This window comes from Erinaceus europaeus, chromosome 3 (genome assembly GCF_950295315.1).
Source record: "Erinaceus europaeus chromosome 3, mEriEur2.1, whole genome shotgun sequence".
Lineage (NCBI taxonomy): Eukaryota > Metazoa > Chordata > Mammalia > Eulipotyphla > Erinaceidae > Erinaceus > Erinaceus europaeus.
Window position 1 is genome coordinate 88,989,066 of NC_080164.1, and position 13,345 is coordinate 89,002,410.

A 13,345-nucleotide genomic window follows, 5' to 3' on the forward strand; every position below is an offset into this window, starting at 1 on the left:
GACAACTGCAGACCTGATTCACCACTTGCAAAATGACCCCCCCTCCCCGCAGGTGGGGAGCCGGGGACTCGAACCAAGACCCTTTTGCCAGTCCTTGTGCTTCACACTATGTGAGCTTAACCTGGTGAACTACCACGTGGCTCCCAGGAGGTGGATTTTTAAATGCACAGTCCCTATCATTAATATATTGCTTGGTGAAGTTCCTTGTTTTTGTCTCTGTGCACAGCTTTTCTCTCATTCATGACTTAGTATTTCTAGGAGGACTTGGGCTAGTTTTGAAAGTGCATAGAATTGGGGCCAGGTGGTGGCGCACCTGGTAGAGCACACATGTTACAATGCACAAGGATCTAGGTTCTAAGCCTCAGGCCCCCACCTGCAGGGAGAAAGCTCCACAAGTGGTGAAGTAGGACTGCAGGTGTCTCTCTATTTCTCTCCCTCTCTATCTCCCCATCCTCTCTGGACTTCTCTCTGTCTCTACTGAAATAAATAAATAAATAAATAAAATACTTTTTATTTTTTATTTTATTTATTTTCTCTCTTGTTGCCCTTGTTTTTTTATTGTTGTTATAGTTATTGTTGTTATCAATGTTATCATTGTTAGATAGGACAGAGAGAAATGAAGAGAGGAGGGGAAGAGAGAGAGGGGGAGAGAAAGAGAGACACCTGCAGACCTGCTTCACCGCCTGTGAAGTGACTCCCCTACAGGTGGGGAGCCGAGGGCTCGAACCGCGATCCTTATGCCAGTCCTTGTGCTTTGCACCATGTGCGCTTAACCTGCTGCGCTACCGCCGGACTACCAATAAAATACTTTCAAAAAGACATTTAAAAAGAAAGTGCATAGAGTCTAGACCATCCTATAAGGCTAAGACCATTTAACCACCATCAATCACATAGGGCCTTAACCATTTTTTGTGTGTGTGTGTGTGCCTCCAGGGTTATTGCTGGGTCTTGGTGCCTACAAATCAACTGCTCCTGGAGGCTGATAGGGGCCAGGCACAAACCTGGTTTGAACACATGGCAGAGTAGCATACTATCCCAGTTGAGCTATTTCCTTGACCCAATAAATACATCTTTATAAAGTGAGAGGAAGAAGAGAACCAGTGCACCAGCTCCTGGGTGATAGCACCAGCCAGGAAGACCCACAGCAAGCCCACCCCAGGGTGAGACAAGGTCCTGCTTCTAGCAGTCAGGCTGGATTTCACACCAAAAGAAAAAGAAGCAGAATGATTAGCCTCAATCTCAAAACTATGGAGGTGTCTTTTAGTAATTTGCCCAGAGGGTGGAGTGGGAGGGGGGGACTTGTTCTTTAGTTTTGGCTTGCTTTCCTTCTTCCCATATGTGAATCATATTGCTATCTTGATGTGTCTCCTAAACAGACCTAGGTGCTTATGGGAACTCATACTTGGCTATCTTAACTTATGACAAATACTGATTGGGGGTTTTGTCATTGAGTTTATTCTCTACTATTGTTGTTCTTCTTATTATTATCTCTATATATTTACTGGATAGACACAGCGAGAAATTGAGAGGGAAGAGTGCTAGAGAGGGTGAGAGGGCGAGAGGATGGTGGTGGCGGGTGGGAGGTAGCCCAGAGGGTTAAGCACACATGGTGTGAAGTGCAAGGACCAGCGTAAGGATCTGGGTTCAAGCTCCCAGCACCCCACCTGCAGGGGGGTCGCCTCACAAGAGGTGAGGCAGGTCTGCAGGTGTCTATCTTTCTCTCGCCCTCTGTGTCTTCCCCTCCTCTCTTGGATTCTCTCTGTCCTATCCAACAACAATGACAGTAATAACAACAACAATGATAAACAACAAGAGCAACAAAAGGGAAAAAAATGGCCTCCAGGAGCAGTGGATTCGCAGTGCAGGCACCAAGCCCCAGCAATAACCCTGGAGGGAAAAAAAAAAAGAGAGAGAGAGAGACAGGGCAAGAGAGGGTGGTCCAGGAAGTCATACAGTGGATAAAGCATTGGACTCTCAAGCATGAGGTTCTGAGTTCAATCCCAGACAGCACATGTACCAGAGTGATGTTTGGTTCTCTCTCTCTCTCTCTCTCTCTCTCTCTCTCTCTCTCCTATCTTTTTCATTAATTAATAAATAAAATTTTAGAGAGAGAGGCAGAGAGACATCTGTAATACTGCTTCATTACTCACAAAGCTTTCCCCCTGCAGGTGGGGGCTGGGGGCTTGAACCCTGGTCCTTGTACATTGTAACATGTGTGCCCAATCACGTGCACCACAACCCAGCCCCTCAACCTGTTTCTTTGGTTTTTTTTTTTTTTGACAAGACTGCCAATTCTTTTATTTCTCCAAACAGCCATTCCAAGTTGCATAAATTGGTCAAAAGTTAATGTTATTTTTTAAAATTTTTTAAACATTAATCAAGTGTTGCATTTAATGAAAATCCTCTGACTGGGGGGGAAAAGGTATGAGACAGAGAAAGCCAGTTATCCTGAACTGAGGTTCTGTCATGGGACACCTCCTTTCCACTGAAGAACAAGTCACTATTGAATCAGTGGAGCTGGGTGCTGTGAGATGTCATCAGGTGTGTGGGTCAGATGCACTTTACTCAGTGAGGCACTTAGAAGTGGGGAACTTGCAGATGTAACATTCCAGTTGGATGGCTGTAGTTTGGGACCCATCCTCCACCCACAGGTGGACACGCTGGCATCAGGTCACTCTAGCTTTTCATCTGTACTGGGATTTGCCAGCAGAAGAAACTTTGGTCTTTGTCATCCTTAAGTTGCCATTCCACCAACAGTTTTCTAGAGGGGTATTCACTCTTTGTGGGCAGTTTATTTAGGTAGCTATAGGTCTTGGTTTTCTGGATGGGGCAGAAAACCATGAATGCCATGCACCAAGGCCATGCTGTTTTGAGACTGAGTATTACTGGTGAAGGTAACATTGACACTGTATGTGTAGGGAAGTTGTAGGGATATGGTGGAGCCTGGTAGTGCTTAACCTGAGAGGTGAGTCTGTCCTGGTAAGTCTCTCTCTCTCTACGGAGGGGTTGAGCAAAGGGGGACACATGAACCTCAAAAGGTTGGCCGCCATATTAGATTTCCCTGCCTCACAAAACATCCTGTATTTTCCCACCTCCGGAAGACAGCATTCCTTAAAACATTAAGCCTGCTCCACCCTGCATTCCTTTTATCAATCTTCTGCTTTGTCTTACAAATGACTAAAGGTTCCCTTCCTAATTCCCTATAGGGTATTGCTAATCTTACCAGTTGAACCCCTAGTAACAGTTGCTGGGGAGGTCCATGCCATTGCTGGCCCCCTTTGCCTTTTCTCTGCTCCTTTCCTAACCATGTATAGTATTGTCAAGCCACTTCCATTTCTGACTTGTCTCTTCTGTGTTCCAACCTGGAGGAGCACCAACCTGGAGGAGCACATGCGGGCAGACCAAGAGGCTGACGCTGGCCATTGCGGTTTGTGCCATGTGGCTTAACCAGGTGTGCTACCACCCTATTCTGGGGCTCTCGGATGAATAAAGAGCTGAATTGCCTTGCCACCACGAGCTTGGTTCTGGGTCATCTCTCTCCCTCGCATCACTAGCCCGGCATGTATGGTTGTCTTTTGGAGAGTCTGCAAGGCACACTGGGACATGGAGTCACTTTTACTTCTTTTATGGTTCCAACAACAGTACCTAATGTCTCTAGAATTCAATGACTGATTATATGATCTCCAAGTTTCCTTCCTGCGCACAAATTTTACATAATGCCTTTCACCTTTTGTTGATCTCTGCACTTCTCCACTTCAGAAAAGTTCTGCTGGAACAATGAGTTCTACAAATTTTTCCGCAGTCGTGGGACTTTAGGGCTCGGCCAGTGCAGAGGCGATGAGGGCTGCAGCCGCCAGAGCACGCATCTCAGTTCTTTCAACCTGGTTTTAAAGAGAGGTATGGGGGAAAGCTGGGGAGATGGTTATGCAAATGACTCTCTGAGCTTCCAGAAGTCACAGGTTCAGCCTCAGGACCACAACCTCAGGAGTTAAGCAGTGCTCTGGTTAAAAAAAAAAAAAATCTAGTTTTTGCTTTGCATTTTCCTGTCATGTAGGAAATATAATAATGTGTTAAATGTTTATTTTATTTTTATCATTATTATTATTATCACCAGGGTTGTTACTGGGGCTTGGTGCCTTCACAATGAATCCACTGCTTCCAGCAACCATTTTTGTTTTCTTTTTTCCTTTCTTTTTGTATTAAATATGACAGAGAGAAATTGAGAGTGAGAGGGAGATAGAAATAGATACTTGGGGGGGCAGGTGGTGGCGCATCTGGCTGAATGCACATGTTACAATGCGCAAGGACCTGGGTCAAGACCCCAGGCCCCACCTGCAGGGGGAAAGCTTTGCAAGTGATGAAGCAGAGCTGAAGATGTCTCTGTCACTCTCCCTCTCTATCTCCCCATCCCTCTTGATTTCTGATTTACTCTATTCAAGAAATAAAGATAATAAAAAAAAAAACATTTAAAAAAATTTAAAAGAAAATAGATGCCTGCAGATCTGCTTCACCACTTGTGAGGCTTCCCACCTGCAACCATGTGTAACCAGCCGGCCCCTATTTAATTTATTTATTGACATGAGAGAGAAGAGAGGGAGAATAAAGAGAGAGAGAGAGAAAGAGAGAGAGAGAAGAGAGGGAGAGAACCAGTGTATTACTCTCGCACAGGCGATGTCAGGAAGCAAACCCAGGACCTCATACTTCTCAGTCCAATACTCTCACATTTCTTATGCAGCATTCCCTGACCTCTGACCAGTTAAGCACTGCTGTGACTAATTCTGGTTCTGGAAACATGAGTGGAAGCAACAGGTGTCACAGTGGTCCCAGTTAGATCCCTCTGCATCATTCCCTCATCTCTCGTCACCTCTGGTCATAATCATCCAACTCAAAGACTGAAGCAGCCTGGATTAACAGGACTCAGAGCAAGGACGAGAGTAATCTATAGTACAGTGTGCGTCAGCAAGAAATAAGCTTGCATGTTTTAAGTCATTATTTGGGGGAGGTTGCTGATTTCAGTATATACCCAGTCAATTTCTCTTCTACTTCCTCTTAGTAGCTTTTTTTCACCTCCTCATCTGTCAATATGCTCAAGTAACTCCAAATGGGTGGCAGGGGTGGGGTGGGGAGGCTTTCATGCGTGGGAAATTGTTCAACTGGTAGATCAACAGCTTTGTATGCTTGAGCTTCCTAGTTTGATCCCCAGCACTGTATGTATCAGAGAGGTGCTCTGGCTTATCATTTTATTTCTCTCTGTGTCTCATGTGAAATTGTCTCTCCTCTGCAATCAGTACAACTTAAGGGGGACGGGTGATGGCACACCTGGTTGAGCACACATGTTACAATGCAAAAGGACCTAGGTTCAAGCCCCTGGTCTGCACCTGCTGAAGGGAAAGCTTTGCAAGTGGTGAAGCTGTGCCGCCACTGCCTCTTGATCCCTCTCTATCCCTCCCTCCCCCTCGATTTCTGGCTATCTCTATCCAATAAATAAAGACAATAAAAAAATTTTTAAAAAACTTTTGTGGTCTGGGAGGTGACCCATGGATAAAATATTGAACTCTCAGGCATGAGGTCCTAAATACAGTCCCTGGCTTCATATGTGCCAGAAGTGTTCTGTCTTTCTTACCTCTCTATCTCATAAGTAAATCTTTGAAAATTAATCTTAAAAATCAAAATTCCCTCATCCTACTATTTCTTCAAATTATATAGCTCCCTGTTCATTCACAGAAACATTTCTGGAAGTAAAAAAAAATCTATATTTGCTACCTCCACTTCCTTACCACCTACTCACTCTTTAATTCCTGGGAATCTACCTTCTGCTTTTCTCATTTTTCAGGAAACAAAATCACTGTGCTACCACCCGACCTCCAATAGTACTTTAATTTTTACCAGAACACTGCTCAGTTCTGGTCTATGATGTTGCTGTATGTTGAGTCTGGAACCTTGGACCTCTGGCATAAAGGTCTTTTGTATAACCACTATAGTGTATCTCCCTACACCAAAAGTAAATCCTGGGAAAGATACACACTCACATTGAAACTTGAATATAAACATGGGGCCACGGAGGTTTCTCAGCAGTCAAGCACTGGCCTTGCATAGGTGAAACCCTGGATTAGATCCCTGGCAGAACATGAGAGCAACAAAGACCAAAACTGTTCAAGCCCCTGGTCCCGGAAAAGCTTCACAAGTGGTAAAGCAGGGCTATAGGTGTCTTTCTGTCTCTCTCACTCACTATCTCTCCTTCCTCTCTCAATTTCTCTCTGTCCCTATTCAAATAAATAAATAAAACTTTAAAAAGATTTTTAAAAAAATAATAAAAAAAGACCAAAAGCTGAGAACAATTCCATGGACTTAATTTTAAAATGCTTGAATACACATGTGGTGCATAGCACAAGGACCAGCATAAGGATCCCGGCTCCCCACCTGCAGGGGAGTCGCTTCATAGGTGGTAAAGCAGGTCTGCAGGTGTCTCTCTTTCTCTCCCCTCTCTGTCTTCCCCTCCTCTCTCCATTTCTCTCTGTCCTATCCAACTGTGGGGTTATGTGTAAGCTTGATAGAGCTTAGGGAAAACTCCCCCCATCCTTGGATGGAGGTCTGGGAAAGACACCCCCTTGTTAGTCTCTCTCACCAAGATGAGCAAAGGGGAAAAACAGTCTCTCAGACTTAGTTCTCCCTTTTCAGACTCTCAATCCCATAGAGATCTCACTACCTCTCCCCACTAACTGCAGGCCACATGGCTGCCTGCTTTAAGGTTCATTTACTCAAAGTTCACCTCATAGATAGAACACACCTTATCACAAACTCCATCATACACCTCAAACCCCATACAAGAGAAATTCCAAACTCTATAGCCTTTGATAACCTATCATGCTCTGTTTATCTTCTCTATATCTCACCCTGATGGCTTAACCCCTATGTTTCTCTCAAATACCTTTAGATAATTAAGTTGCTTGCATCATGGAGAATAATTGTCTTGACCTTTATGTATCTCATAAATCCTGTCACACCAGCCCCCTACCATAGGGACAAGCTGACCTTTAAGAAACCTGTAATTTCTGACATATTTGAAAAAAGTTCTTTGTTTGGTTCTCTATTTAAACCCATGTCCATTTGCTATTAAATTAGAGTGTCCCAATTCTCCCCGGTGTCTCTTGCCTATATCATGTTGTCTCTTGAACAAGCGAGGGAGAACCTGTCGTTTACCTTCCTGGTTGAGAGCTAAACCACGTGAGCTCCAGTATCCAACAATGACATCAATAATAACTACAACAATAAAACAACAAGGGCAACAAAAGGGAAAATAAATAAATATTTTAAATGCTTGAATAATAAGGAATTTTCCCATTTTTGTAGTATTGTTATGAAGAAGGCATACTGGATTTTGTCAAAGGCTTTCTCTGCATCTATTGAGATAATCATGTGGTTTTGATCTTGCTTTTATTGATGTGGTGGATCACATTTATTGATTTCTGTATATTGAACTACCAGCCTTGCACAACCAAACAAACAGACTGCTTATGGAATAGAAGATCTTTACATGCCATACATCAGACAAGAAGCTAATTGTCAAAATACATAAAGAGCTCACCAAATTCAGCAACAAAAATCAAATGATCCCATCCAAAAGTGGGGAGAGGATATGAACAGAATATTCACAGAATATTCACAATAGAAGACATCCAAAAGGCAAACAAACATATGAAACAATATTCCAGGTCATTGACTTTCACAGAAATGCAAATAAAGACAATGAGATACCACTTCATTCCTGTGAGAATGTCATACATTAAAAATGATAGTAACAACAAATGCTGGAGAGGTCGTGGAGACAAAGGAACCCTCCTGCACTGCTGGTGGGAATGTCAATTGCTCCAACCCCTGTAGAGAGGCCAGGAATCATATTAAGTGAGATAAGCAAGAAATAGAAGGATGAATATGGAATGATCTCACTAAGACAGAAGTTGAAAAATTGTGCAATGGATTAAGCACACATAGTACCAACCCCCGTGGTGAGCAGTCTGGACAACTCTCAAAAGGCTAGAAGTGAATCTACCCTATGACCCTGTAATTCCTCTCCTGGGAATATATCCTAAGGAAGCAAACATACTCAACCAAAAAGATCTGTATTTACCTATGCTCCTAGCAACACAATGTTTTGATTTTTTTTTAATTTTGAATTTTTTTTCTTTTTTTTTTTGCCTCCAGTGTTATTGCTGGGGCTTGGTGCTGGCACTGTGAATCTACAACTCCGTGTCCATTTTTATTTTCCTTCCCCTGCTTCCCTCATTTTATTCAATAGGACAGAGAGAAATTGAGGGGGGAGGGGAAGATAGAGAGGGAAAGAGAAATACAGGCACCTGCAGACCTGCTTCATTGCTTGTGAAGCATCCCACTGCAGGTAGGGAGCAGAGGTTCAAACCTGAGTCCTTGCATAGTACTGTGTGTGCTTAAACAGCTATACCACCACCCAGCCCCCTAGCAGCACAATTTGTAATAGTCAAAACCTGGATGCAACCCAGGTGTCCAACAACAGATAAGTGATTGAGAAAGTTGTGAGAGATATATACTATTCAGCTATTAAAAATCATAAGTTCATCTTTACCTCATACTTGGATGGAGCTTGAAGGAATCATATAAAGTGAGATAAGCAAGAAAGAGAAAGATGAATATGAAATGATCTCACTCAGACAGAAGTTGAGAAATAAGAACAGAAGGGGAAACACAAAAAATAGAACTTTGTCTTGTTTGGTGTATTGCACCAAAGTAAAGGACTCTGGGGTGGCAGAAGGGGCACTTTCAGGTGCTTGAGCATGACGGTGGATGAGGATCTATGTGGAGGGTGTGAGACAGAGGGTGGGAGAATATTTTCCAGAAAACAGAAGTTTTGCACATGAACCAACAACTGTCTTTACATGTACACCATTAATCCTCCACATAAAACAAACAAACATACAAACAGAATGGTAGGACTAACCTTGCATACCAGTTTAAAAAAAAAGTCTGAGCTTCATTTGGTGGATCAGAGGGAGACACTGAATGTTTTTGAGCAAAGAATTAAGTAACAGTGATCTTCCAGGAAGATTCATCATGGGAAAGTGAAAAACTGATTAAAAAAAGAGAAGATGCTTCATGATTTGAACAGATGAATGCTAGGCCTAAACTGTTTGAGAGGAGTAGCGTTAGCCAAAGGGCACATGCAAGGGACACAGCAGACATGATAGTTGTGTAGTTTGACTCTTAGTTGGAAAAAAGCAGTTAGCTGATAACCCCCAGCTTCTAACACAACCTTCATCTTCCCACCCATGCTCCACCACGACTGATCATGACCGCATTAACAGAGCCTAGACATTTCTGCCCACGGGGCTGGGGGGTGGGGGTGGGGGCAATCTTTGCTCTAGATCCCCATCAAAGTCTGAGTTTCCCTCACTACAAACCTGTTTCTTTTCTCACTTTTGTTTTATAGGTGTCAGATCAGAGGGCTCCTCAGCGGCCCCCATCTCTCACAGGATCTATACCCTATTCCCTAATTAATATAAAATAATCTGGGAGTAGGGCGGTAGCAGCGGGTTAATCACATGTGGCGCAAAGCGCAAGGACTGGTATAAGGATCCCAATTCGAGCACTTGGCTCCCCACCTGCAGGAGAGCCGCTTCACAAGCAGTGATGCAGATCTGCAGGTGTCTATCTTTCTCTCCCCCTCTGTCTTCCCCTCCTCTCTCCATTTCTCTCTGTCCTCTCTAACAACGACAACATCAATAACAACAATAATAATTTAAAAAAACAAGGGCAACAAAGGGGAAAATAAATATTTAAAAAAATTTTTTTAATAATTTGAAAACACACAAAAAATTCCAGAAGTGAAAATTAAGTTGGTAATACTGAATTAATTGTCTTGGGAAAGCAGATTCTAAGTTTAATTCTTTTAGGCACTACAAAACTAGGAAATAATTTTTTTTTTTTTGCCTCCAGGGTTATTGCTGGGGCTCGGTGCCTGCATCACAAAATCACTGCTCCTGGAAGCCAATTTTTCCCTTTTGTTATCCTGGTTGTTTTTATCGTTGTTGGGTTATTATTGTCGTTGCTACTGATGCTATTGTTGTTGGATAGGACAGAGAGAAATGAAGAGAGGAGGGGAAGAGAGAGGGGGAGAGAAAGATAGACACCTGCAGACCTGCTTCACCGCCTGTGAAGCGACTCCCCTGCAGGTGGGGAGCCGGGGGCTCGAACCGGAATCCTTATGCCCGGTCCTTAGAACTTTGCGCCACATGCGCTTAACCCGCTGCGCTACCACGCGACCCCCGGAAATGAGATTTTAACTATTTATGTATTGAGGGGGGAAAAAAAAAACCAACATCACTTTAGGTCTGAGTAAGGTTCCTTTTTCTCCCTCTTCTCTTTCTCCATCTTCTTTTTTTTAAGACTGTACTTATTAATTAGAGAGATGGGAGTGGAGAAAGAGAAAGAATCAGATATCTCAATGGTACATTCGCTGTCAAGGATCCAACTCAAGACCTCATAGAGCGTTGAAAGCTTCATCCACTGTGTCACCTTCTGGATTGCCTGAGTATTCTACATGCTGAAATATTTTCCCTGCCTTACCTTGAGATTAAATCAAGACTAAAGTGACTTGGGGACATTTCTTTATTTAGAGAAGACTGGTTTTCAAAAGAGAACAGTTTCTTCTCACCATGGAAAATAATAATGAGATGAATGGGAGGAGTACAGCAGTTCTCTGAGATAAATGCTGCAGCTGGAACTCAGCAAATATGAGAGTCAATGTAGGCACTAAAAATATGTTCTCTGGGTAGCAAAAATTTTTGGAGCTTCTTCAAATGTACTCTATGCCTTGTGTTTATGAGACAATTCCATAAAAATAAAAAAAAAAGTTCCTGTCATGGTAGTGTTGAAAAAAAAATGTAGATTTGTATATAAAACGGTCACCCAGTATGCCAACTTGATACTCAGAATGTAACAGAAACACTACATGACAGCCCAGTTAGCACTATCAGCTAAACTGAACCCTCTTCCTGTTTTGTTTCATGGAGGAAGTTCTACCGTCATGCCAGCAGCTGATTTTGTGTCCAAGTTAGATTGGGTGAAATCCTTGGTCACACTGTTTCAGTTGCTCAGTAGTAGAAAAACTTGGGTATCAGAAAGTTACACTAAAGTCGTTTTAAGCTAATGAAGAACTATCTGGTTGACCATTTCATTCCTCTTTTTAATTGCTCCTCATTTGGTCACTTATATGAGGTTAAGTTTCATTGAAACTAGTTTCATTTGAAAAAATAATTGACATACTCCACTATTTTAAGGCATGCCATAAGATGGAATCGTTTCCTTTCGAAATAGGTCTTTGTAGAGGTCAAAACATCTCGGTCATAAAAATCTAAATAATCGTTCCCTCTTGTTTAGCATTTAGAAAGTGACCCCATAGTCCTCTTTAGCCCCTAGTTTAACTCCTGTAAGCATTCCATCTTAAACTTTTCTTCCCCAGAGTATTTTCCTCTTTACTTATTCCAAAGTCTCTTTTTCCTCATACCATCCACATCTCTCTACAACCCTCTTCATTCAACTGAGGACATCACCTCTCACTGCTCTGAGATAACAGAGAACATCAGAAATAGCTCCTGGGTGAAGGGTAGATAGCATGATGGTTATGCAAAGAGACTCTTGTGCTTGAGGCTCCAAAGTCCCAGGTTCAATACCCCACACCACTATAAACCAGAGCTGAGCAGAGCTCTCGTAAAAAAAAAAAAAAAAAAAAAAAAAGTAGCTCCTTTTCTGATTCTCAAATCTCTGATTAGTCCTGCACCAGAATATTTTCCCCCTTCTTCTTTTCAATTTCACTAGACAGAGTGTCTTTCCTCCTGTCATTTCAACCCTGCATTGGATCCAGTCTTTCTCCATATCACCATAGTGCTAATGGATTGTTCTGATTCCAAACAATTCTGTGCTAGTATCTCTTATTGTAGGGTGAGAAATAATTCTTGATTTATACCTTCCTTAACATACTATTGTTTTTCTTCACAAAAAAACTTTTTGAAATACCTCATCTTTCTCTCTCTCTCTCTTTTTATTTCTTTATTGGTAAATTAATGTTTTACATTCAACAGTAAATACAATAGTTTGTACATGCATAATATTCCCCAGTTTCCCATATAACAATACAACCCCCACTAGGTCCTCTGTATACATCATCTTTGCACATTATTTTAAACCTCACTTGTTCCCTCCCTAACAAGTCACTTTTTTCTCCCTCAGAACCTGGGGCCTGGCACATGAGTGATTTCATTGTTCTTGGAATGAGTTTTTCTTTCAGATAGTGACAGAAAGTGACACTTCAGCACCAGAGAGCTTCCTTCAGTGTCATAATATGTTATGCTAGGGTTTGAACCTTTGTCATATGCATAGTAAGTCATAAACCTTACCTGGTTCTGTGTATTACTGTCATAAAGAGCATGTATTTTATGTCTCAACTACTTTTTTGTTCCAACATTGCTTATGAGATTCATCCATATTGTGTCATGCCTTTGTCCACTTTTCCTTCTCCTTGTTTTTTTTTTTCTCATTATTATCTTTATTGGATAGAGACCGCCAAAAATTGAGAGGATAGAGGGAGACAGAGAGAAAGAGAGACAGAGAGGCACCTGCAACACTGATTCACCACTCATAAAGCTTTCCCTCTGCAGGTGGTGACCAGGGGCTCTAACCCAAATCCTTGTGCATTGTAACATGTGCACTCAGCCAGGTGCACCACCACCTGCCCCCCATTCTCCTTGTTAATGTAGTACTTCATTGTGCAAATGTATCACAATGTATCTATTCTAATGATAGGCATTTGAATAGTTCACTATTTAGACTCTTCTGAATAGTGCTGTTATGAATAGTTTAATAGATATTTGGGGGTGAATAAATGTATACACTACTGCTCTATTTTCCACAGTGGCTCTCTATCAGTTTGGATCCTGGAGGAACAACAAATGAAGCTGGGTTTTCTCTTCTCCTACCATGCCACAGAGATTTGGATGGAGAGTGTTCACTAATGTAGCATAACTTGGCCCAAATTATTGATACAACTACGATATTTATCTTCTTCCTGATTTTAATGTGTTGGCTTCCAAAGGTTCACTGTTAAGTCCAGAAATTGATAAAAATGTTTATCACAGTTAAAGGAGTTCCTCTTTTTCTAATTTGATTTTGTCATAAAACACTTTCCCTCACTTATTCTGTAATATTTGTCAGACTGTTGGTTTTTCTGCTTTCATGTGGTGAACTTTACTGGCAGATTTTTCTTTTATTAAAAAAGACATTAATTTTTTTTCTTTTTACATTTATTTTTAATTATCTT

General features: G+C 41.9%; 1 pseudogene; it reads right to left on the reverse strand.

Annotated features, from left to right (window-relative positions):
* Positions 1 to 2,278: 2,278 nt before the first annotated feature.
* Positions 2,279 to 3,866, reverse strand: LOC132537683 (NPC intracellular cholesterol transporter 2-like; annotated as a pseudogene).
* Between the last annotated feature and the right edge of the window lie 9,479 nt (positions 3,867 to 13,345).